The sequence below is a fragment of the Dipodomys merriami genome, unplaced genomic scaffold (assembly GCF_024711535.1).
Source record: "Dipodomys merriami isolate MVZ:Mamm:240054 unplaced genomic scaffold, mDipMer1.0.p SCAF_4, whole genome shotgun sequence".
In the NCBI taxonomy this organism is placed as follows: Eukaryota; Metazoa; Chordata; class Mammalia; order Rodentia; family Heteromyidae; genus Dipodomys; species Dipodomys merriami.
This window is the reverse complement of record NW_027205603.1, coordinates 16,551,835-16,578,461: the sequence shown is the minus strand read 5'-3', so window position 1 is coordinate 16,578,461 and position 26,627 is coordinate 16,551,835. Positions and strand designations below refer to the sequence as shown.

Genomic DNA, 26,627 nt, shown 5'->3' with positions numbered 1-26,627 from the left:
AGCCCTGAGGTCCTCTGGCCCGCGACCGTGCGCGCACAGGCCTCCGGGCGGCGGTCGGAAGGCCGCGGGTCCTCGGGTCCTCAGGTCCCCGGGTGCCCCGGCCGGCGGGCGAGCGAGGGCGGCTACCGCGCGCAGCCCGGCTCCCGCGTGCACAAGTTGCGCGCAGGACCCACGCGCCTCCCGCCCGGCCGGGAGATCCGAGGACCCCGGCTCTGGCAGTCCGTGCCGGGAGCACGAGAAGGAGGGGCGGGGTGGGGGTGGGAAGCGCCCGGGGCGCGCGGAGGCCTCCACGCCCCCCGCCCCGCCGGTGCCCGGCCGCTGGGCATGCTCAGAAGCCGGGCAGGTTTGGGGCTGCACGGGGCAGCGTGTGCACGACACCAGCTCGCGGCGGGAGGAAGAGGAGGAGGGGGAGCGGGGGAGGAGGAGCGCGCCCGCCGCGCGGCCACGACCGCCACCACCAGGCGGAGGAGCGGACCTCCCTCCCTCTCTCCCCCTCCCGCTTGCAGCTCCTCTGGTCGGCGTTTTGGACAAACGGAGTCGGAGATCCAGAAGGGGACGGGAGGCGCGGGTGGGCGAGAAGCGCGACGGCCGCGGGAGAGACGCGGCGTGGACGGAGAGGGCCGGGTCGCGCGGGCTGCGCAGCGGGAGCGGCGGGGCTCCCCGGACGGCCGAGCCCGCCGATCGCCGCCCCCCTCCCCACGCCTCGCCCCGGAGACGGCATGTGAGCCGCGGACCTCCGGAGCGCACGGCGCGCGGCGCCGGCCGGCCTCAGCCAGCCTCGCATCCCCGGGCTCCCGCTCACGGAGGAGAGGGAGAGGTCGACGATGCGCCCCCGGGGCGGCTCCAGCAAGCCACGCGCGACCTCGAGGACGCTCGCTGCCTGAGCCGCGCGGCCCGAGGGCCCCGCGGGGGGACGCCGGACGCCGGACGCCACCTGCGCGCGGGGCGCGCGAGGTCCGCCCGAAGCGCGGCGGCCGCCAGGTGAGGACCGGGCGCGGGGCACTGGGCGGCGGCTGACCCCGCTTTCTGCCTTAGATTTGTGGCAAAAAGGGGGGTAGGGAAACACTGAAAAGTTTCCCGCGCGGGTGGGGAACGCCGTGGCGGACTCCGTGGAAAGAGGGGACCCGGAGAGGTGTGCGGGAAGGGGACACGGTGGGGGATGGGGACTTGAACCACGAGATCGCGCTCCCGGGCGCAGTTGGGACTTCAGGACTGGGTAGGGACTGGAGTCCGGCGGGGCCCGCGGTGGGGAAACCGGGTTCCCCGCTTCCCCTGCCGCGCCCTCTGGCTCCCTGGGGCTGGGGTTTTCTCTCCCTGGATCTCCTGGAGCTGCAAGTGTCCAGGGGATCCGAGGCTGTGTGCGCGCGTGTGCACGCGTGTGCGCGCATGGGTATGTGCTCCGTGCCCCTTCCCCAATTTAATTTTCCCAACGTGTTAAAGACAGCAGCCACCCCCTCGCGGCTGGCTGGACCGTGGGTTCCCATTCCGTTCCAGGGCCCGAGGGCCCGCTGATTGTGGGGGGGGGGCGGGTGGGCACTTAAGAGAATCGGGGTGGAAGGTAGGTGGTAGAGCAGAGGAGCGCAGCGGTGCGCGGCTTCTGGCTCTTCGCCCGCCATGGGGTCCAGGCTGCGCCCGTGGCCGCCACCTGCGCCGCCTGTCTCTCCCCAGCCATCCGCTGGGAAGCCGCGGTGTCTTTATAGTTATTTATTATTGTTGTTGTTGTTGTTGTTATTTGGGTGGGGGGAACGTTGGCCCCTCTCTGTGCGCGTGTGGGAGCCGCCACGGCTCAGCAGCGCGCGTGCCTGTGTGTGTGAGTTTCCACGCACGCAGGTTGCGGGGTGGCGGCTGGAGGTGCCTTGGAATTGCACCCATATGGACCGGAGAGCAAGAAGGCAGACGTGCATACATGTGTGTGTGTGTGTGTGTGTGTGTGTGTGTGTGTGTGCGAGCGCGCGTGTGCGCGAGCAAGTGTGATGTGAACCCACTCCAAGGAGTCCGGGAGGTAGATCTCCCCTTCCCTGCTCCCAGGGGTCCTGCGTGGCTGGCAGGATGGGGTCTCGGGGAGGAAAACGCACGCTACTGCTGGGCAGTGGTGATAGACGCGCACAGCCTTGTACACACATGCACACACACACACCTGCCCTTCCAGCCTCTGGAGTTTCTGCGGCAGATAATGAAACCTCCCCGTCCCCCTTGTGGGCCTTCCGTGGAGGGAAGGAATTCTTGGTGAGGTTGCGTGGTGAGATCATGTACCTCGCCCGGGGCATTCACTGCAGTTTCCTGAGTGTACGTGGCCACGGGTGTTTGCTTGGGAGATTCTGCCCGGGGAACACCGCTTGCTTTACGGACTGGAGAAGCCGGACCCTGGAGAGTCAGCTCGCACATCCATAGAAGTGTGTGGTTGCGCTGGACACCATGAGGTCCTTCTGTCTCCCATCTGGTGAGAGAGCTGTGGTCTGGGGCGAATCCCCCCTCTGTGGTGGGAACTGGTACCAGGTTGTACTTGAATTTATCCACTCAGATTAACTATGCAGCCTCCTCCTGGTGGTGTGTGAATTCTGACCTGCACAGAAATGTCTTTGAGTCCCCCTCCCGCCACCTCCCCCGCCCAACCCTGTCTTGAGATTCTTGGTACATAGCTGGTCTTCCCCAAGGTTAGCACACAGGTCAGCTCTCCTTCAGCTCCTCCCTCCTGGTGTTTGGTTTCCATATGGAAATACAACTTTAGCTGTAGTTACTAATTGAAAAAATAATGACAAGGCAAGGCTGACTCAGACGCTGTTTCTGTGGGCTGGGAAGGGGTGTTGTGGGATGGGATTCCACATGAGGGGAAAAAGTCATGATTGAGCAGTGTGTTTTAAAACAGATGGGTGATGGTTCACATGGACTTGATCACTTTAAAAGAGAGTGAGAGATGCAAAACGTCGACTTGAAAAAAGTCTTTGCAGATCTTTGGCATCCTAAATTATTTCGAGGGCAACGTGTAATTCTGGAAGGAGGAAGCGTGGAATCGATCAAGATTTAGAGGAATAACATATTAAAATAAGGATCACGTTGTATTAAGCCCACATTGAAACTAAATTTAGGACCTTTATCTTTAAGGTTTAGAGGTGTGTGGATATTCATCGCTGTCTTTTTCCTCTGGGAAGAGTAGAATAGCACTTCAAGTGTGTATTTTTGAAGATTACTTAAGTGTGGACAAACATTCTTTAGGTTATACCAGCAGCTCCTTTTGCTGTGGTTCATACTTTTATAGAGAAGCAAACTTTTTTGTGTCGTATGCTAGAATGTGTCAGACTTTGAATTTCTCTTGATTGTGTTTTTGGCTTTTAATTGGAGAAAACCTGTTGAAAGTGAGCTGTGGGGGGGGGGAGATAAATGAAAAATAAAGATGGGAGAATTTCTGCAACCTAAATTATAAATTAAGTATAAAGTTCAAGGATAAAGATACAAAGTTACCTTCGGTGTCCGAATATTGTGAAGTGATTATTTTTTCCCCAAAAAATTTTACCAAAAATATCTGGTTGGTTTCTTAAGCCAGCCTGGTGTTCTTGCCTAAGTCTCTCAGCATTGGCAGGCTGAGTTGTTTGTTTCTAACTGGCCCTGACACCCTTGTGTCACTGTGAAGAGTCTGGGGTTTGTCGGCAGCATGGGGAAGTTTGTGTTGGCGTGGAGAGCACTGTGGTACAGTGGCCCTACGGAGACGTGAGTGGAATGGACATGGATGGCACAAGAAGCCAGAGAAGGCTGCTCGATGTGCAGAATCACGCATCTTCCCTCCACATGCACAGCCTGCTTCCACATTATGCTTTATTATGACTAAGAGCATTCTTCTAGTGGGGTTTTGAAGGCTGAGTAACAGGAAATGGTGTCTTTTCTACAGTGTGTGAATTTCAAATACGTTTTCTTTATACAAGAACATTTTCAAAGGCAACAGTGGCTGCAGCAATCATGAAACCCTTCTGCCATGTTGCTTGGTAAAATGAATCTACATAAGGGTCACTTGTTGGAAGTGAGTGTTTGCGGTGTGCATGTCTTTGGGAGTTCTGAGATTTGCTCTTCCAGGCTTTTCATCATCAAGTTTTTATAAAGTTCTTTTAAGCTGGCCATCAGTAGCTCACACCTACCATCTGAGGATCTCAGATGAAGGCCAGCCCAGGCAGGAAAGTCTGTGAGACTCCTACTCCAGTTAAACAGCAAAAAGCCAAAAGGGGAGGTGTGGCTCAAGAGGCAGAGCACTAGCCTCGTGCAAAAAACCTAAGAGACAATGGCCCAGGCCCTGAGTTCCAGCCTCAGTCAACACACACACACACACACACACACACACACACACACACACACACACACACACACACACACACACACACACACACACACACACACACACACACACACACACACACACACACACACACACACACACACACACACACGTTTTTTAGTTCTGTCAACAGGTCTTGTCCTGCTTCTTAGCCTTATAGAACTTTGGGAAAGAATTTCAAACCCAAAGGAAAGTTTTAAATTTTTCTGAAGAGACCTTTTAATGAATTTGACCTGAGACAAAGCCTGTTAGTTGCTGCTGTCTGCTGCTGTCTGTCTTCTCTGTTAAGGAAACACTGTGTTCTTAATCCCAAAGCAGACAAAACCTTTCACCCCTCCCCAGGGAGAAGAGGCTGTGGGGTGAACTCAGCTCCCACAGGGTCTCTCTCCCCTCCTCCCCCACCCTCCCGTGCTGTGCTCCTGCCATAAGCAGACCAGAAACCACACACTGGAGTGACACAATTGAGAATATCAGACTACTAGGGTCTGATGGTGTGGAACCTACAGGTGTTCTCCAGGGGTTTTCTCCCCCGTGAGCACATGGGTGAGCTGGTGGTGAGTCCGTTCACATCTTGCATCAGGTCTAGGATGGAAGGCTTGGGGAAGTGTCTTCAGTTCAAAGTCAAAGTGCTGGGAGATGCTACACAATTGAGACTTGGGGAGCACAGGGTCCCTAAGTGTTGAGACCCAGGGCTCAGCCCACGCCAACTCTGTGCACCCGCTGTCCAGGTATTCTGGCAGCTCTCAGACCCTTTCTGCTTCTGGCACACTGTCCCCTAGAGATTGATCGGTGGTTTACATTCTTCCACCTGTTGGAACTTCCTGTCCCGAAGGTCCAGGACTGCAGCTGATGACACCTTCTCAGCCCTCAGCTGTTGAGGCTGACAGAAGTGGAGCCCACTGGAGATGACAGTTGACAGTCTCTCTCTCTCTCTCTCTCTCTCTCTCTCTCTCTCTCTCTATATATATATATATATATATATATATATATATATATATATATATGCAGAACATTCTAGAACCTCCCAGAAAATGGCACAACTAGACAAAGCAGCTGGCAGATATACAGTGGGTTTACACCTCTGCCCTTTTCTCCTGCTCTGCCTGGGACCCCAGGACCCAGATCTCCTTGTTTTCCAGCCACTGCTGACCACTGGAGAAGCAAGTCTGTGTTCCTTTCCCTGGTCCTAGAGAGTCCTAATAATGTCCTCAGCCCCGGTCCCTGTCTCACTCTGGTCATATTGGCCATGTCATAGGGTTGAGCAGCTTTTGAGTTTTCCGTGTCCATTTTCAGTTCTGGACTTAATGTTTTACCTAGAACATCTTCAGCCCTAACCTTGACAACAACATCTCTCCAGGAGCCAGATGCTTTTCTTTCATTCTCAGTCTCTGATTCACCCTGAGCATGGTCAAACTCCTGGATCTAAGGCACACTCTCCCCGCCCCCTCCCTACCTAGCGTGGCACTCATTTCTCCTGCTGCCAAGCTCATTGAGGAGACCTGTCTCCTTGTCTGTCATGGTTGGCCCTATCAAATCTTGCTCCTCTACCCCTCCACCCCCACCCTGCCACTGTCATTGGAGTTGCTGACTCTCCACTACCCCCCTGTTCACCCTCCCTCTGGTCATTTGTTCTAGCCAGCCCTGGCCTGTTTCCTGTCCCTGCCGTTCCCTTGAAATCCGGCACACTTGCTGAGCCTTGACACCTGCCTTCAGTCACCTCTGCCCTGGACAACGTGCCAGCCCTGCCAGCCAGGCTCCGGCAGGATACCCACTGCCGTGCGGACTCTACCCACGCGAAGTGCTCTCAGCCTGTGTCAGAGAGGGTCTCCGGAGAGATGGGGTCCCACACCCCTACTTCAGGAGACCCTAGATTTACAGTTGTGAGACATTCCACCACCGCTGTGCAGTTTCTGATTTACCTGGGATTGGATTCGGGTGTTCCCTGGGACTTCTCACCATCCCTTCCGCTGGGATTGACTCCCCCCACCATCCCTTGTCCACGCTGGAAGGGAACTCGGTTCCCCTCCTCCAACCCTCCACAGGTCGGTTCTTGTCCTTGGTCATCGGGAAGCTGTGTGGGCTCACCTCCAGTGGCCTCCTGTCCTGTGTGATCTCACAGATGAGGAGGTGGTCTTTCTGGGGTCACCAGGAGCTTTGTTTCTGTTCAGCAGTGGCCCTCATCTGCACGTGTCCATGTGTACATATGCAGCCCTTCCAAAGCCCCGTGAAGGAATCCGTTCTTGTTTTCCATTCTCCCAGTGGAAAGGGTCTAAAAGCCGTTGCACTTTTCACGTGTGGAAGACTTGGTTTTTTTCTCGTGTATGGTACCTTGTCCCCCTTTCCCATGCTGTGCCACGTGTACTGCAGGCAATAGCGTGTGTGAGGAGAGGGTGAATGGACATGGTGTTTCCTCACTTAGAATGCCACCCTTTCCCCTCTCTACCCCATAACTATCTCCTCACTTTTTCTGCTTTCGTATTGGCTTGCTTTCTCTGTGCTAAATTATTCAAGTGCGTGACTCAATGGATGATCAAAGACCAACAATTCATCTAACTAATTAATCATAACTCACAGACACCATCAGTCTCTGTCCTTGGCATTCTGGTGAGGCTGACTGCGATGTCTTCAAACTTAGTTTGGGTAGGCACTTGAGTTGGAACTTCGGGCCTCATACTTGATAGACTAGCACTCCACGATTGAGCCACACATCCAGCCCTGCATTTTGCTTGTTTTGGAGATGGCAATCTAGTGAATTTTTCTACCTGAGCTGACATGGAATCACAGTCTTCCAGATCGCAGCATCCAGAGTAGCTAGGATTATAGGCTTTCTTGTTCAATTTGATAACCTCAGGTAAAGGTGATTTTCTGTAATTTCAGGAGAAGAGATGACCAATAAATGTTAATGAATACTCATTTCAGTGGAAGAAGTAAATGCATCTCACCTATCTATGTTTATTGCTTATGTCCTTGGGTGTGTATCTCTGTAATAGCTCTTACATGTCAGTGTGTGTCCTATGCCAGGCACCGTGGGAATTCTGCAGAGGATGGGCACGTCAAAGACAAGCCTTCCACAAACACATGACTGACAGGAGGTGGAGTGGCTCAGGAGTGATGGAGGGTGCTGGACACAGTATTCACACACGGGTTCCCAAAGTCACAGAAATGTACTCCTTCTGTTCTGGAGGCCAAAAATAAAAACTCAGGGTGACTGCAAGATTCTATTTCCTCCAAGAACTCTAGCAGTGGAGGAAAACTCCTTCCTTCCAGCCAGCTTTGGGTGTTTGTCCGCACGCCCTGGCTCAGATCTCTGCACGTGGGGTTGCACTGCCTCCAATGTGTGATTGGTTCCCACTTTGGGTGAACACAGTTGTAGGCAGGGCCACCCAAAGGCCCAGCGGGGAAGCTTCTCTTCCAAGCCTTGGCTGATCTTTTCCTCTTTCACCCTAAAAGCTGGCCATTGATTCTGGACCTTGGTGCACACTGTTTAGACCCCTCCGCTCTGTTGGTGAACTTCACGCCGTGCAGTCTGTGCTTGGAGAAATGAGTGCTGGCAGGGCTGCCCATCCCTCACCTGAGCTTTTGATGGAGCCAGAAACCCTACTTCTTGCTCTCCTGGGCCTGTTTGTCTTTCTAATAATTCTGGGAATTAAAGTGAGAACATTTCTGAATGTTCTTCCATAAGAAAATATTGAAAGTTGAGGTTTATAAAGTCAACCTGGGCTTCTGTGCCAGTTCCAGACATTTCATGTTTATTTCTCACTTTCTCATTTCTGTTCAGAGATTAGCCTTCGTACCTCCCCAAATCTCACTATTACTCAACTTTGACTTTTGTGGGGGAAAGGACAGGGGTTCAGTCCTAGGCTTGAACTTACAGCCTGGGTGCTGTCCCTGGACATTATTTTTTTTATTTACTCAATCATTTGAGCCACAGCTCCACTTGTGGTTTTCTCTGAGATAAGAGTCTCACAGACTTTCCAGTTCTGGCTGGCTTTGAACTACAATCCTCAGATCTCAACCTCTTGAGCAGCTAGGATTACAGGCGTGAGCCATTGGCTCCAGGCTTAAGCGTTTGATGTTTGTCTTCCAACTTTGTAAGATTCCCAGGACGTATGCTTGCGAGAGAGTCGCCTGGAACTTCTTAGCTTCTTAGTGTAAGATGTAGGGCCGTCCTTTCTGTCCCTTTCACATCATCCTATCTCCCTTAACTGTCAGACACTGCCCTGCACCCTCTCCTCTCTTGTTCTTCCCTCTCCTGGCTTCCCCACTCCTGCCTGGTGGCTGTCTGATCTCTGTCAAGTCTTCCTCCGTGGGCCCCTCCCGCCCTTTCCCTACATCTCCTTTGGTGACCGCAGCAATGTGGCTGCTGCACCAGGTCTGGCTTGGCCTGGGACAGGAGTGTGGGGAGCCTGCAGGCTTCCTCTGAGTCTCCTGTTTCCTGCTGTTCTCCTAGTGTTCCCCGTTTCTATGAATAGCACGACCGGTGCATATTGCCCTGCTATCTTGATTTATTTCCTTCCCCTGCCTCCCAAACTTAGCCAGACACTGAACTCTCATACTCAACGCAGAAGTATCTCAAACCTGCTGGCTGCTTTCTCTTCTCACTTGAATATGTACTGATGTACAGAGGGACAGGAGAAATCTGATCACATTTTTCCTACCCGGAACACCACTTTTGACATCTCCTTCTACTGCTGATTGAATCATGACTAAACATCTTCCACCGGCTTCTCCATGTCCCCTGGCTGGATTTTAAGTTCAGTCCTGTGACTCAAGGTCACCTTTGCCTCAGTACCTGCTGTACCTTCTGCCAGCTGGTTCTCACCGTGCCCGCCCTTTCCCCCACATCTCCAGGGATTCAGATTCCAGCAGTTTGTCAACCTTGAAACTTCTGATGAATTTATCTCTTAGTACTTTATCAGAATCTTAGCCTTATCATTTCACTCTTTGTTCTCTGTGTGTGTGTGTGTGTGTGAGTGAGAGAGAGAGAGAGAGAGAGAGAGAGAGAGAGAGAGAGAGAGAGAGAGAGAGAGAGAGAGAGAGAGAGAGAGAGAGGAGAATGTTAATTATTTTAAATATCAGGTAGGGAGACCCTAAAGTGAGATACTACATCGCACCTCCCTTTGACTGTCAACCTAAAGTACAATTTATCCTTAGAGACTGTTCATCAAGTATAACATGGGTAAATATGATGCTTTTGCTGCTGCCTCATTATAAAAAAGCACATAGACATACAGTTGAAACACTATGTTGAGTATATATTCTCAAAAGTAAAAGCCCACCATGACGCAGGGTCCCCAGAGACGATCCCCATTAGCACCTCGCAGTGTGAGCTTCTGGTATTTTTCTACCCAGCTGCTGACTGGATCAATTGTCTTTCGACACCATGGTTAAAGGCCTGATCTGCAGTTTGGCACTGTTGCCGGATGGTGGCCATCTGGACCTAGTAAGACACCATTGGGGTTGTGTGGTTCAGTGGGCTGGGGACTCTAACAGTCTTCCTTTATGTCTGTCTTTGCTTCCTGATGGTGAGGTGAGTAGTTGGTTCTACCCTGAGCTTCCATCATCACATGCTGTTAGATCACACGTCCCCAAAGCCACAGGGACAGCCAGTCTCTTACCGTGAGCCCACATGAACCTTTTATAAGTTGATGCCTCGAGCGCATCGTTGTGATAGTGAAGGAGTGCTGACTAAGGCAGCCATATATTCTAAGGTCTACTCTCTGCCAATTTGGGCTAATGATCATCATCATCCAGTTTTGCAATTTGACTTTAAATGTAAATCTACCCTCCTATTTTTAAAATCTGCAATTCATTCCAAAACACTGCCTGATTTAACTGCATTAAAAAAAATCAATCCCCTTAAAATGGTCTATCAACTTGGAAATATGTTTGCTTTGAATTTCTTATCAGTGAGCCAGGACTTCACTCAGCAGTTTCTCTGCTGTGGGATTGTACAGGACGGTTTGGATTTGTAAGAGTGAGGCACAAATATTATTCTGCAGGGTCTGGGCTAGTCTTACACATCCAGGCAGTTCTGAGTGTTGAGCTGATGGAGAATTAGTGATCCATTTTGATGGAAAATCAAAACTGTTGTGTTTGAAGGCATCAACATTTAAATGGCTGAATTTCCTGTTGAAATGTAAACTGTCCCATTTGCAGAACCACAAAGAATAAGGTGACAGGTGCTGAGATTCCAAGTGTTTACATATTCATCCCTTTTAACTACTGAAATAGATGCTCTCTACCTACATATGTGTGTTACATGTCTGCTTTCTAAATGGACATAGAATCAAGAAAGACACAGGATTTTAATGAAGATTCCACAAAGGTTTTAATATGTGTAACAAAAACATAATTTGTGGGGGGGGGAAGCATTATGATAAAAAAAAAGTGAAACTAAATCACCATGTGAGCTATGTGTTAAACTGCTAAGTGAGAGTAGAGTAGAGGGCATCTGTTGAAGGCCAGCCTGGGAGCATGTTTGCTGGATTCCATCCTTCACAGATAGCTGGTGACATAGCAGACACCTGTTATTAATCTATATCTATATATATATATGTGTGTTATATTTACATAATATATATTTAGATACATATAATATTTTTGCTCAAGGATAGCACTTTACCACTTGAGTGACAGCTCCACTGCTAGCATGTTGGTGGTTAAAGTCTGATGGACTTTCCTGCTCAGGCTGGCCTTGAATTATGATCCTCAGATCTCAGCCTACTGAGTAACTAGTGTAAGCCACCAGCCACTGGCTCCCAGCTCAAATATATATATATATATATATATATATATATGAATGAGGGTTTGGGGTATACAATGAAATGTTCTCTGGAAATAATGAATTCTTATAAATTGTCATCCAGCCATCAACATCATCACTGTTGTGATCATCACTCCCTCCTCCTTCGGGAGACCCTGAACGCACTTAGAATAGATGCACAGATAAAATAGGTGCAGGTGCTCTACTACCTGATCCATGCCTTAATCCTAGTTTTCTCTGGTTATTTCTGTCATAGGGTCTTACTTTTGCCAAGGCCAGACTTGGATCATACCTCCGCTGCCCATGCTTTCTGCTTATTTGAACCAAGTACCAGTAGCACATAGCTGTGATCCTAGCTATGTAGGAGGCTGAGAATGGACAGATTATGGTTTGAGGCCAGAAGCAAAGTCTGTGAAACTCCATCTGCAGAGAAAGAACTGGACATCCCTGTACCTGGCTGATATCTGAGCTGGAGATAGGAAGAGAGTAGGTAGGTAGGGAAAGCTCCAAATAAGTAGATCAGGTCTAGACAGATCACCTGCCTGGGAAATGAGGCCTTATCTCAGAAATCACCAGCACACATAAAATAGCCATTCTAGCAGGTATGTTGTGATATGTCATTGTGGTTCTAATGGGTATTTCCCTCCTAAGTAGTTGTATGAAGGTTTTGTATGTTTGCTTTTTCATTTATATCCCTGTTTGCATGTATGTCTTAAAAAAAAACATTCAGTTTCTTTGCCTGATTTAGTTGTGTTACTTATTTTCTGGCCATTGAGTTATTTGAATTCCTTTTTTTTAAGCACTGTAGGTATTGAGATCCTTGGCTAGCTGTCCCTTAATCAGATACATGATTTTTCTTGATCTGTAGGCTGTGGGTTCTGTGTAGAAACCTTTCAGCATGATATAATCCCACTTTTGTTATTTTTACTTTTGTTGCCATGCTTTGGAATCATTGCCAAAAAAAAAATAGTTATAATCACTGCCCAGACCAGTCTTAGATCTTCTATCTGAGTTTGGAATCCATTTTGGAGATGCTTTTTATATTTGTAATGAATAACATCCAGTGTCATTCTTCTCTAGGTGTGCATCCAGGTTTCCCCAAACCAGTTATTAAAGAGCCTGTCCTTTTCCCTGTGTGTGTTCCTGGCACCTTTGTTGAAAATCAGCTGGTCACCAAGGGTGGGTTTATTTCTGTCTTTCTATTCTGTTCTGTCGGTCTCTGTTTGTATTTATGCTAGTATGATACTGACAACAACCCTATTTAAGTATGGATGTTATTACATATATATATATATATAATATATATTATCTATTTATGGAAACTAAAGCCTGCAGAGGTTCACAAATCTCCTACTTTAAGCACCTAGTAATGAAGATCAGTGAATCCAAGTCTTATTAGCTGGCCTTTTACCTCTATGGCATCACCGAGAGACTTTTTTTTTCTTCATCAGAAGCAAGAAACCAGATAAGAAAAAGAACCACACGGAAGCTTTGTCTTGGTGAGAAAATGGGGAAGTAAATTCTGGGAGGGATTCAAGTATTTCTTTGGTCTTAGTGGTCAGTCTTATCTGATGAAGGGCTTGAGAAGGTCAGATAGTTAGACCAGGCCGAATCAGGAAGCTGCTCCTGGGTCACAAGGCTGTGTCAGGTGAGGCGGTTCAAGGCTACCCTTTAACATGAAAAGAACGCTGTGCCCAGCGGTGCTCATTGCCTGGCTCCAGCATTCTGCCCTTGGCACTCTGAACACTTTCTCTCTGAAAGGCATTGTCTTCTGTGTCTGGCATGCTTGATTTGGTTTCCCTTCCATTTCCTTCCTTAGCCCCCCATAATGTTACAAGGTCCATCCTGCATCCTGTCTTCTCTCGGTCCCTAAATTCTCTTTGTTCTGGTTCTGTTTTCCTCTCCATCTTTTTTTTTTTTTTCTCATTTGCACAAAACACGGTCTTCTTCATGCCACTCCTTTCTCTGGAACTGATCACCTGAAGTAAGGCATTCACATACTCCCCGTCAGAGTTCCAACTCCTTGCCTGCTCCCTCTTGAGTCCCCCTCCATGAGGACGCGCAGACGCCTCTCCCTCTGTTCCCCCTTCCTTCCTGGGACCCATCTGTGAACACGGCATGCTCTCCTCAACAATCTGGCTACTCTTTCCATTCTCCTTCCTCACTTCCTCTTCCTTGAGGAGACTGAGGTACAACCCCTTGACTGTGTTGCACAAGGGTGCAGGCTTCATCAGTTTGTGTCTTCTGAGTCTGCGTTCAGGTTTCTGTGGACTTTGGTGACAGATCATTTCCTGAGGAGCAGCTGCTCCATTCCTCATGGTAGCCTCTGCTACCATGAAATCACCTCTGCAGGTGGCACGAAGATCAACTTGGGAGAGAAAACACCCATTTCTGGTCTCAGTTCATGGGTGACCCTCTCTGAACATTTCCCGTGATGTGCTGTTTGGAAGCGGAGCCAACACCTTCCTCCCAACCATTCCTCCCATTTGTCCTCTGTGAGTGGATTGCCTCCCAAGAGGAAAATACAGAGGAAAAATAAATCCGCCTCAAGTATGAAGTTCCTCAGTCCCATTGATTGGGTTTTCCTAAACTGTCTCTTGTTCCTGCCTCCCCTTCTGTCCTTGCTGTATTTCCTTCCTGCAGGACTTGCCTGTCTCCCCTGTGCCTGGCCCGGGAGAGTCTTCTCTTCCTTCCGGTGGTCAGTTCCTTTGGCCTGTCCCACTTCTAGAGTGAAATCAGAGTCATGTACGATTTCACCCCTACATAACTCTCAGCCCCATCTTCTTGCTGGGGTGTTCTAGCCACATCAGTAGGCTCCAGTTTCTGCAGAGGTCTCCTTTAAAAAACAAAACAATTCCTGAAACTTGCTATCTGCAGCTTGGCTGCAATAGTCATACAAACATCAGGAGGCCTCGGTTCTCCAAGAAAATACTTTTCAGTCCTCACACTCCCTTAATGTGTCATTCCCACATCTATTAATACCTTTCCCACACCGATTGCACTAGAATGAATTGCATAACGGTGGAGTTCTCCTCTACATCTTCCAGCTTCCCATTGGGAGTCACCCATGATCTGTTTTCTGTGCCCAACACATCACCTCCTATAGCAGCACCCTAAGTTGAATGATACTGTAGATTCCTGTGACGGCAGAGATCCTAATGTTTTGTTTACTGGCCTATCCCAAGAGACAGCAGTCTCCAGTGAGTGTTACACAGAACATGAGAGGCTTTCCCAGCTGATATTGAACCTCCCTGGCCTGGAATGCTGTGTGTCTGGGTATTTACTGGTGACCCTCAGATGCTGGGGCGGGGGGAGCATGTCCTTTCACACAGCGTCTCCCAAGTAAACACCACTAGTGGTTTGTCAAGGAGTCATTATTGGTTGATCACCTGCACCACAAATAGTTCTCGGGCAGGTTCTTAGTAATTGCTGGAAAGGTTTGGATTGCAGCGACTTTGCTGTCTTCCAAACCTAGGTGCTCATGAGCACCTAGGATCATGTGTACCACAGTCATGGCTCATGAATTGCTAAAAGCGATAGGGGTTTAAACCAGGCCAGATGGAGCTGAATAGGGGCAGAGTTGTTCAGTGTGCATTCTAAGTAAGTGTCTTGCATGCTACTTCTGGCTGACAGAATTTAAGACCAAGAGGCTGGAACAAGATAAAGGAAAAAGTCAAGGAGAATGTAGAGGAACTAAGGAGGAAAGTGGAGAAAGGGGGAGGGGATTGATTTTCTGTTTTACTATTTTTATGAGTAAATGAAAAGCTTGGATTGGCAAGGGATGCATTATCATAGGCCATTTTGTCTGTTAAAATGAGCCGTATTCAATTTAGGCTGCATCTCAGGTTTTGAAGTGTGGACTGCTCTTTCTCATTGAAATTTAAACTCGAGTAATGACATCTCAGGAAAAGAATTAAGATGAGGCTGTTTCTGACGAATAGAACCTGCTATTATATGTATATACATGCATTATATATGTGTGTATATATTTATAATATGTAAGCACTATATGTGTACATGTACATACACAGATTTATAAATACATATTATATATATTGTATACACAATGTTCACAAGTTGTTGAAAGCAGAAGTGTTTATGTCAAATGTAAGCTATTCTGGACATTTCTATGTCCTGATTTTGGTTGTATCAGGGAACTATCACAAACAGCATGATCTTGCCAGCAGATAATGTAGTACTGAAGGGTTGCAGTTCTGAGCAAGTATATACTCATAACATAACATCCTGTATATGAATAGTTACATGTCAAAATGTCAGTAAAAATCACCTAAACTGTTGTTATATTGCTAAGGGTTCCATGATCATGAACATGCCAAAAAGGCAATGAGTTGATTTTTCCCATTCAAGCCATTTTCTAGAGATCTTATATAAACAAAATTTAATAACCCTATATGGCTACTATCTTTTCGAAGATTTACCATAAAGTAGTATATTAATCTTAAAAAAAACAATTATCATTAAATGACTTGGCCTCTTTGCAATCCTGTGGCAGTAAATACCCTTGAGTCCAGCAGTCCAGTCTGGTCTAATTCTAGCTTTTTGTCCTGGCCATTCAGTTGTTGATTAAATTTATTAAGTTCCTGAATTATGTCAGGCAGTGTCCTCAATGCAGGAGATAAAGGATGAATAATCGGGACAGGCTGCTGCCTTTGTGGAATTTATATCTGCAGGGAAATGCACAAGATCCAGACTTAAAATCCCCAGAGGGGTTTTAAACAAAGCCTGTGCAACTTGATGTCAAAGGTTTTACTAGGATGGCCTTGGCCCATTGGATGTGTGGCCATTCCCAACCCTTATCCCCACTCCACCCCCTCTCCTTTAATCATACCGACAGTTTCTAGAACAATTCTATCTAATTCCTAACCCTTCCCCCATACACACATCATATACTCTCCCTCTTCAATTATTTGCTATAAATAATAAATAAATAATACTGCTCATACGGATCTCTGCCACTAGATGGCAGACACCTGCATTTGTGCCCAACCAGCAGGTTGTTTGAAAGGTTCAAAGCATGAACAAAGTGTTGCTAGTTTCACATGAGTGTCAGCTGAGCTGTGTTCTCGGACTCTGTGTGCTCCACAGGGCCATGGTATTTGGTTTTCAGTCTGGTGACATTCTGTGCTCCCTTCCCTTCCACGTGCAGATGAAAGGAAGCCCCCTGGAAGGTCCCACAGATTTCTCAAGTTAATAGAGACTCGGTGTACTTTTCACTTGGTTTTTGTTTTTTATCTGAAAAAATGTGGAAGTCGGCTTTTCAAATGGAAATGTAAATTAACATACTGGAAACTCTAGGGGATGTGCTAATTTGTCAGACATGTGAGAAGCAAAAAGTCTCACCTTCAGTTAACCTATGTCTAGCCGCAGGAATCTCAAGAAAATGCGGAATGACCCAAAGTTCTGTTGAGTAAGGCACTTGAACCCAAAGCTGACCTACATCTTAGGCACTGGAAGCCCCTCCCCCATTCTTGTCTCAACAAAATAAAAGCCATCTAGGCTGTGGGTAACACCAAGGGTACCATATTGCATACTTCCTAAGTCCATCTCACTCAGCGAGCTAGAGCAAAGTAGTGCCCAGAGCTGTAAACTTCCAGAAAACCAATATGACTTACACCTGCCGTGATTGGCTTCTTCCCCCTCTAGGACAAGATTATCTGAGAGAGCGAGGTTTGGTAAGGGCAGTTCAAACATCTGTGGCAAAGTCTCGACCCTTGGTGTGTGTTTATAATCTTCAGAATGTTAACTCGTAAAGTAAGAATTATTAGTGCCAAGTTGTCCTCAGATTCCTGGATTGGAGAAGCCAAAGTTTTCTGGAAGGAGGGAGAGAGAGAGAGATTGTAAAGGACCAGTGAAAGTTGAAGCAGATGGAGAACCCAAGATGGATGATTCCAGCAACGCTTACCTTATAAGTAAATACCTTGTCATTACTTTATCCATATATGAACAGTGCAACTCAGAGCATTCCTGTATGCTGTCATGTCTGATTGGAGCATGTTTTGCCAAAACCCATTGCAACGTGCTTCTTTTGTTAATCTCATATTTCCACCGTCCACAGATACCACCTTATCAGGCTGCTTTTGGTGACCAGATCATCTGGATAGTGTATATTTCTCCCATTCCTTGCCATATTTTTATTTTTAGTTTTTTTTTTTTTTTTGTCGGTCGTGGGGCTTGAACTCTGGGCCTGAGCGCTGTCCCTCAGCTCTTCAGCTCAAGGCGAGCACTCTACCACTTGAGCTACAGCGCCACTTCCGGTTTTCTGGTGGTTTATTGGAGATAGGAGTCTCACGGTCTCTCCTGCCCGGGCTGGCTTTGAACCGCGATCCTCAGATCTCAGCCTCCTGAGTAGCTAGGATTACAGGCGTGAGCCACCAGCGCCCGGCTTATTTTTAGTTTTATTTTTTGACGGTTTGTGGGGCTTGAACTCTAGACTTGGGCACTGTCCCTCAGCTCTTCAGCTCAAGGTGAGTGCTCTTCCACTTGAGCCACAACGCCACTTGCGGTTTTCTAGTGGCTTATTGGAGAGAAGAGTCTCACGGACTTTCCTGCCCAGGCTGGCTTTGAACAGCGATCCTCAGATCTCAGCCTCCTGAGTAGCTAGGATACAGGCATGAGCCACTAGCACCTGCCTTCACCATCTCTTTTATAGATACCTGGACAAAAAAAAAAAAAGGTCACATTAAAATTTTTTTCTATTAGCATATGAGCTTTATTGGATCAGGATTTTCTGTTTTCTAATTGTTAGATTTCCAGTTTTTAGGGGGGGCAGGGAACAACACTTGTGGCCATGGATAGGACTCAACAAGTGATCAGGAAATAAATAGATTCTCAGAGTTATTTATTTAATTTAGTTATTGCAGAAAGATAAATTGAGAAGCCCACCTCCACGTTGTTTGTTCACCCCAAGCCTTTTGAGCAGGGAGATGCACACTGCAATCCTAAGTAATGATATCTACAGGGAAATGTGGGATGGGAGTATAGAACTCAAGAGCAAGGAAACAGTAGCATATTCCATTTAAAATGGGGATGCTTCAATAAACCTATTTTTTCTGTTAGACATGAATAGGAGGAAGCCAGATGGCTATCTCCTAAATTTTTAAGAATTCATTTACTTAATAAATGAACACATATGTGTGGAATTCTCAGAAATTCTTCAGTCATAAGACAGAAGAGGAAGAGGAAGCAGAGCTTTTCCAAGTTTAGAATTCTGTGGTATAGAACTAGGCACCCAGCTACTCAGATCTGGGAATAGTGGTTCGAAGCCAGCCCAGGCAGAAACAGCTGTGAGACTTAACCAGCCAAAAAGCCAAACATGGAAGGGTAGCTCATGTGGTTAGAGGGTCAAGCCTGAGCGAAAAGGCTAGGCAGGAGCCAGAGACCTGAGCACTATACACAGTTAGTTCGTCGTCACATTAAAATCTTATGCCTCAAACGATTGCTCCACGTACTTAACACACTATCTTTGAACATTGGTATTCTTCAAATATTATTGAAAGGCCATCAATGATGCTAGACTTGCATTGATCCTCGATCAACTGTCATGAGATTCAAGAATAGCCTGAGGCGTAGTGGGGCTTACTGGACCAACTAATTTTTCTTGCTCTTGAGAAGTAGCACTGAAAATACAATGCAAGCATCTCTGTTGTAGGTTGTCCACATGGGTACCATCAAGAGAGCAGTATCTCTCATACTGCACATGTATGTTCTGGCGTTGGGTCCTCTAGAAGGGGTGGGAGCTGTCCTTTGCTTTGGGCTTGAACTCCAGCAGGACAACAGGCTATGGTGGGTTGGGAAGTTTCCCATCTCACATGGCCCTGGGCCAACCTTTGTTGGATTCTGGATGGAAACAGAGCCCAGTACTGGTACATACAGCTGTGTCTGGAAGCAGGTTGTTGGAAATTAGGAGAAGCTATTTCCCTGCTTCAAAGTCATTCAAGGTCAAATAGTGTTCATCATGAGCTTCACTTAGTGATCTTTCAAAAGGTCTACAATGTTGGGGGCTGATGTGAAGGAATTCACTGGACAAGGAGTATTGTTAACAGCAAATCTGTAATATCGGGACGCACAAATTTGATTTGAGGCTAGCAAGTGTGCTTTTCTATCATGGCAAAAGAGCTTATGGGGGGAGTAGTTTTGAGATGTGATACCAAATTTAAAATTGGTTTCCGATGATAGAGTGGTGCTTTCTGCTCCTAGGACTTGTACCTCCCTTCCAAATTTTGTGACTCTCCATTAGATAATTCTCCAACTGTAATTTCCATCCGCTATTTCCCTTGAATCTAGTGTTTCTCAACTGCATGTTTCTCCTTTCTTGTCACACACAAAACAACTCCGCGCTCCACTCCATGAAATTTTCATGCCCTCTCAGCACTGGGACTCTGCTTTGTGATGTGGCCACTTAGAGGTTGGAAGCCATTGCATCCTCCTCCTCAAAGAAGCCCCTCCCACATGGGGGAAGGGGAGCAGAAGAGCAGAAGCCACTTCCTGCTGCCACTGTCTTCAGGTCTAGTGAGGGCCAGCTATCCTAGCCCCTCCCACCTCCTAGTACACCCCTGGCCCCAGTGACCATAACCAGCCTTCCTCTGCAGAAAACACCAGGCCCTCTCTGAAAAATAATTAAAGCAAAAAGACTGGGGGTGTGGTTCAAATGGCACATCACCCACTTAACAAATAAAGTCTTTGAATTCAAACCCCAGTATTGCAGAATTGCAGAGAGAGAGAGAGCGCGCGCGCACTAAAACTTCTACGCTGTTGTCCCTTTTACTCGGTCTCTAAGTAGGGGAGATCACTACATTTCTCTGGGCCATTCCAAGCATCACTTTGCTTCTGATCCCAATTCTTAACTGCCTTCCCATCACCTGGCTGTGGGCGTCCTTGAACTGGCTTTGTTCCAGCCAGGACCTCTGCTTCTCTTCACTACCAAAGCAAGGGGCAGGTAGGAGCTGGTACAAAGCTGCCCAGCTACAGAGGACAGCCATTCTATTTTAAGGACCATTTACATAGCTTTTGCATTCTGGAATTGCCAATTTGTTTTGAAGCTTCTATAATTCTCAAGTTTGGCTCCTCTCGTTGTTAGGTTTGGAGAAGGAAGGAAAGGAAAAGAAGGAAATTATATTGAGCTCTTGGCTGGGTCAGGCATACTGCTGGGTGAATCCATTTTCAGAGACTCAGGTATACTTCCTGGGGCTTCATGTAGGTCAGGTTTGTATGTGGCCTCTAGTCTCTGCAGCCTTAGATAGACATGGTTAAAAAAAATCACTTTGTATGTCTTTTTCTATTATTATGTTTTGTTTTTCTTAACCTAGAACCTGCCTACACAGCAAATATAAGCAAGTTAGGCACAGTTCTAACTGGTAGACACAAGCACACACACACAATGGAAAATGAGTTGCTGTTTTAACACTTAACTTTTTTTCAGCCTTTGTTCTGGTATTTGATTCTTTCTCTTTTTCCCTGATTATCGCTATGATGTGTGCTGCTTTATCCTTCTTTGGTAGAAAGTGTAGAAAAAAGTTCCCGTCAGAAGCCGGCTGGAGGACAGCATGCTCACAGCAGATGGGATAATGTATCCAAATCAGATGCGAAACCAGTGAGAATGGAACTCTCATTCTAGTTTGCAGTTTCTGAACTAACAAACATATCTCATGGGCTGGCACAAAGGAAACAATTCACTTAAAAAAATGGTACTGGGGATTGAACAGGGCCTTTAGCTTACTAAGCAAGCACTCTGCTATAAGAGGCTTCCCCCCAGCTCTTGTGTTTATTTTTCAGATAGGGTCTCACATTTTTGCCTGGTCTGGCCTTGGACAGTGATCCTCCTGCCTTCTCCCTCCCATATAGCAGGGAAAGGTGAGCCACCAAGCCTGGCTTTTTTTTTGTTGTTGTTGTTGGTCATGGGGCTTGAACTCTGGGCCTACATGCTGTCCCTCAGCTCTTCAGCTCAAGGCAAGCACTCTACCACTTGAGTCACAGCGCCCCTTCTGGTTTTCTGAGTGGTTTATTGGAGATAAGAGTCTCACGGACTTTCCTGCCCGGGCTGGCCTTGAACCTTGATCCTCAGATCTCAGCCTCCTGAGTAGCTAAGATTATAGGCATGAGCCACTAGTGTCCGGCTCCTGGCTTGTTTTGGAGATAGAGGTCTCACTGAAATCTTTCCTGCTACTGGGGTCTCCTCTAGTTAGGAAAAAATTAACTTTTTCAATGAGGCTTTTCAAAACACTCTCCTTATGTTACCAGAACTCATTATTAAAAGTTAAAGGCTGAATGCCTACAGTGTTGCTTTTATATCCCCTGATTATTTTGGACAGATTAATGTCCATGAGAGTACATCTCCAAAATAAGGAGAATGTTTTGAAAAGTCTAATTGAAAATATAGGTCATTTCTCAACATTTGGTTTTCTCTTTCTTTGGATTTGTGGCAATAAGTACCACAGGACCTGAGATTTCATGTCAGGAAATCACAAGGGAAAATGTAAGACTGCCTAGTTCATCTCTGTTATTCTGGGAGGTAATTGTCAAAAGGAGAATTAGATTGTATGTGATTAAGGAACTCCGGTTTGGAGGGGGCGGGGGGGGGGGAAGTCCTCTGGTCTATTTTGCTCGTAGGATAACAATGTCCACTTAGTGCCTATCATTCACAGTGTGAAAAGGGAGAAATTTCCTACACACATCATCAAAATTTAAGTAGCTCAGCCTGTCCCACTCTCTTCCACATCGTTGTCTGTAGTCCTGTTTCACTGCCAGCTTATCTAGAGAAACATCAAACTCAATGACCATAGCGTGTGTGGTGCCAGCAGTTAGCAGTTAGCTCTTGGCTTTGTCTCCCACTGCCCCTTGACATCATTTCAGCACGACAGCAGTTCCCTGCCCTCCATGAAAATGCAGCAGTCCACCTAGGCCTCTTATCCTGCACGCAGAGACCATTCAGTGGCTCGCTTGTAGACATCATGCAACGGGCAGACTTGTAACATGGCTGAAGGCCCTGGTGAGGAGGAGAGTGGCTGTAGTTTGAGCAGCAGGGAGATGGTTGTTCTGCTTTGAAGACTGAGGTCTCTCCTTGGACCCAGCTTGGGTTGCATTTCCCTCTTTATCACTCCAAAGTACTCCTCCCAGGTGCCATATTGTACTCACTGCTTTCCCTCCTGGAAGGCCAGGCCCTCTGTGTGTGTCCTGGTCTTCTCTACACCTTAGGAGTAGACCCTGAGGAAGGCGGAAAGCCCCGACCACATGCACCACCCTTGATCCACAGACTTCTTCCTCCAGCACCCACGGGTGCTTCTGGGAGATTCGGATGCCGCACTTCCCTCGGAAGCAGAAACTGAGTCACATGGAAAGTTCCACAGGACCCAATCCTCCATTCAGGGTTGAGAACCACTGAACTTGATGTACGTGAAGGTTTATAAAAACCCAATGATAACACACTCAAGGCACATTAAAAGGTGGACTTAAACATGAGTCCGATAATAAGAAATGATAAAAACAAAACAAAACCAAACCTGGAGCTTTCCCCAGTTTTCCCTCATTCTGACTAATTCTGTCTCTCTCTCAGGATTAATGGAGTGCCTTGAAGTTAGCATGAATCCTCTGCCTCATCTCTGCAGGCTTCCCATATTTCATTTTTATAAGCTTTATTTATGCTGTGGTTGAAATGTTTAAAAATACCTTCTGCGTAAATAGATAATTATTTTTCAAGGAAGAAAAGAAAATGGAATTTTGGTGAGTGTACCGTGAAATTTAAAACAATGAAATATCAGGACACCACAATGCCAAAGTATTTCACCTGTAGGACTGGAGGTCAATTAGCAACTTTAATATCTTACATTTCAGTCTATTTAAGGATTTTTGTTTCTTACGGACTGCAGACAAAAAAGCTAATAAAGCTTACATAAAACTCCTAAAATAGACAATGTACGGGTGTTTTTTAAAGGAAATTAAGTATGTATCATTTTTCAAAGACTGAATCCATTTTAATTATTCAACAAATGTTTATTGTGCATTTTCAAGGCAAACCAGGTGTGTTTGGCTAGTCCTGAAATAGTAAGGTTATATGTTGCATATTTAGAATGCATGCTAAAAAGAATTTGTCTTCACTTTAGGCTTCTTGATTATCAGACTTAGTAAGTAGCTCTTTCAGAGTCAGGGACTCATTACTAATGCGTAGTACATCCACTTCATCTTCTGGTTCTCCTGCATTAAATGCTACAACGTTTTACGTTCTCTATTTGAGGACGCTGACCTTTTCATTAGAGCAAATCCACTTGGTGAGTGCAAATTTACGTTTGGTTTTATGAGCTGAACCATCTGTTTTTCCTAATAGCCATCTTATCATTTGATTGAAATTCAGTCTCCAATTTCCCTTTAAAATACTCAATGAAGGATACTCGTTTTTTAACCTGTATTTATATTCTGCTTTGGTGCATGTTCTCCCCGTGTGCCTTGTTATTTATAGATACAATAACTAAGTGGTCTAATGATATTAACTGATTGTTCACTCAGGATTTGACCTCCATAATACAGCTCAGGGAATATTATGCCTGACTTGCCTTTTATTCAGAAATGCCAACTATCTTTGCTATGCCATGTTTTATCTTGCGTGTTCCCTCTCCCTCCGTTTCTCTATATTAGGCTAGTTTGACAGTCTCTGTTCTTCATTGCCGCACCACCTATATTGATGTCAGATTCTTTTTATTGGGCTAAAGAAAATACTTAATTCTTTTTTTAAAACTTGTTGAGAATGCAGGTTGTAAGGTACGTTATATTGTGTGTCATGTAGAACTCAGTAATAGCAAGGCACTTAGATGTAACGATGCTTCTCTGATGACATTACTGTTAATACCCCAGACATTACAGAAAAATTTGGCACATGAGATGCCCTCCCAGAGATGAAAAACTAACACGGGAAACCACTTACCTTTTATAGCCAAGAAGGTACAAGCTTATCTCCTCTTTATATTTTACAAAATGCTCTTAATACAAAAATAAGCAATCATATCACCACAAAGAAGTGTTGGGATGACAATATTTGACCATTCCCTGCATTTTTAATATCGCAGGCTTTCCCAGGCAGTGGGAGGGTTTTATTTTGTGAAATGACTTAAATTCGCAGAATCTTAAAATCTGAGGAAGTAGCTTGTCCATACCATGTACATAGGAAGTTTCTGGAATGCCAATAAATAGTGTCTTCTTTTACTTTGTTTCTTGTCTTGTGCCTATTTTACTTTGCTTCTTCAGAACAAGCATCAGGATACAATGGCTTACAGTTTTACTATGAAGAGGTTCAAATTGCATTTAATCAGATAAGATAAAATTCTTGTAAAAACTGTAACTTGTTGAGGAAGCACTTTGAGAAGAAAATAAAATACCCACCTGACTCATGAAAATAACAATGATATACACCAGGCCATGGGAGCAAAGACCAGAGAGATCACTAAAGATAATATGAAATGAACTTTAAAGCTAAGAGAACACCAATATTATTGGTGAAGATGGCCTTGTGGAACTGGAACTTCTAGGTGCTACTGGTGTTTGAAGTCACCTGAGTTTCAAGAGTGTGTTTGATCTTTAGTTTCCCCTCTGGAAATCAGAAGCGGCAATATCAAAGCAATAGGGGCAACGCTAGGACGAAGTATCGTGGAACACCTTAGAGGTACCCCGTATGGTGTCTTTGCCAAGGAAAGAAGCTAAACTTATAAAGGAATTTAATTTTCTTTCTCATTTTTTCCTGGCCTCTTTTTCAGGACGTGTATTTAAAAATATGCACACCAGGTGTGCAGTGTTGATCTTCACATTTTTTTACGGTTAAAAAATCGCGCATAATTAAGAAGTTAGGGTTTTTGTGATGATGATAACTTGTTTGTGGACCACTTTGACTGGGATAGATAGACTCCACCACCTATACTCAAAGACCACCTGGACTCCATTTATCTAGAAGTTTCTATTAACCACTTTCTACTGCACTGTGAAGGGAGATGGAAGGCAGAGAGAAGAATATCCAGTATCCCCACTACAGCTTTTCAACCATATTTTGAGACATGACATGAAATAACTTCATTAGCTGTGCCTTATACACTTAAGTAAAATTTTATTATAAACCTAAATTGAGAAAACTTAGAAAAGGTCAGGAGACGGAATTCAATTAGTCATTCACAAAGAGCTTTATTCCACGTGACAGAGACAGCATAGGTGCCTGCCAAGTAGCAGGTGTTCACATGGAGATGGTGTTACCATTACTTTGTCTAAGAAAGAGGAAAGCCTTGAAGATGGAAGCCCACTGTCTCCCTTTGTGAAGTTGCTTTGAATATCCAGAAACTCTTAGGAATGATTTCTTCCATGTGTTCCCATTGATTTCAGCTGTCCCTTTATTTGTGCCATCCAGACAGATTTTCTTGGGTAGCATGACCAGTCTTCAAGTAGCTGTGGAGAAGTTCAGCCATGAGCTTCTGGTCTCCAGCCTAGATCTGGGGCAGACTCCCTGGTGTGCATAGCAAGTGTTTGTCTCTGCACCTACGTTGCTCACAATCCCTGTGTTGCAAGGTATCAAGCAGAGATTCCATATGCTGTAGGGAGGGTTGATTCTAAGCTGAGACCCTCCCTTGGCTGATGGGAGAAGGTGCAAGGGAAGAACTCTGTGGAAAGCAAATCCAAGCATCCTTGTTAGCAGGTATAGAGGGAGTGAGGATCAGATGATGACAGCAACTTTCTAGGTGAGATGGCACAGGTGGGTGGGTGGGTGGTTGTCTCCCCTCTGAAGACAGGCTGAGGAATGGGTTGAAGGTAGGTGTTGTAGGGCAGGAAGAGATGAATGAAGGCAGTGGGCTTGGTTTGGAAATGAGGATCCCAAGTTGTTTGAGAACATGGGGGAAGATAACTTCCAGTTGGTCACACACAAAGGTCATTGAGGCTGAGTGAGGATAAGATGGAGGGGACAGCCTGCCTGCAGAAAGCTCCGCCACGTTTTCACTGGGGTGATGACAGAGAATCTGATGGCGAGTCTTTATGCAGAAGAGCAGCTGAGATGAGGAAGTGTTCTGCCCACCGCAGAGCCTGGAAAAGTTGGGTATGTGGGTGTGGATGAAGGAGGGGTTGTACTTCGTAGCCTTCCCCGTAGATCCTGACCTCCACATGTGCAGGAGCCGGTGGGAAGGGATTCCCCAACCCCTTGCCTCAGCTCTGACCTCTGACCTCCCACTGGCCCCATCTGTCATGAAGAGTAAATAGCAGGCTGTGTCAGAGGTCATCTTCTGGAGGCAGGGGAAGAGCCTCAGGGAGACTGGGATGGTGGACTTGGAATGGCATGTGGAAGGCAGCCAATGAGAGGATGTGAGGACACAGACAAGGAGGAGAAGTGCCAGCTCCTAGCCAAGGAGGGGGAGAACCTGACAGGTGGCAGCAGGGAAGACTAGTTGACATCCAGGAGCTAGTGGTTCTGTCGAAAGAGAATGTGCGGAGAAAGAAAGAATTGGCCACGACATTTACCTCACTTAATAGCAAGAGCTGGAGCTCAGTGGTAGAGCACTCGCC

General features: G+C 46.5%; 1 protein-coding gene across 1 annotated transcript in view; it reads left to right on the top strand.

The window, feature by feature from the left end:
* Nucleotides 1-403: 403 nt before the first annotated feature.
* The window catches only part of Chrm3 (cholinergic receptor muscarinic 3), a 355,617-nt gene continuing 329,393 nt past the window's right edge, over nucleotides 404-26,627 (top strand). Inside the window, exon 1 of the mRNA XM_069990606.1 lies at nucleotides 404-981. The gene's annotated coding sequence lies outside the window, so the exon portion shown is untranslated. The remainder of the gene's footprint in view (nucleotides 982-26,627) is intronic.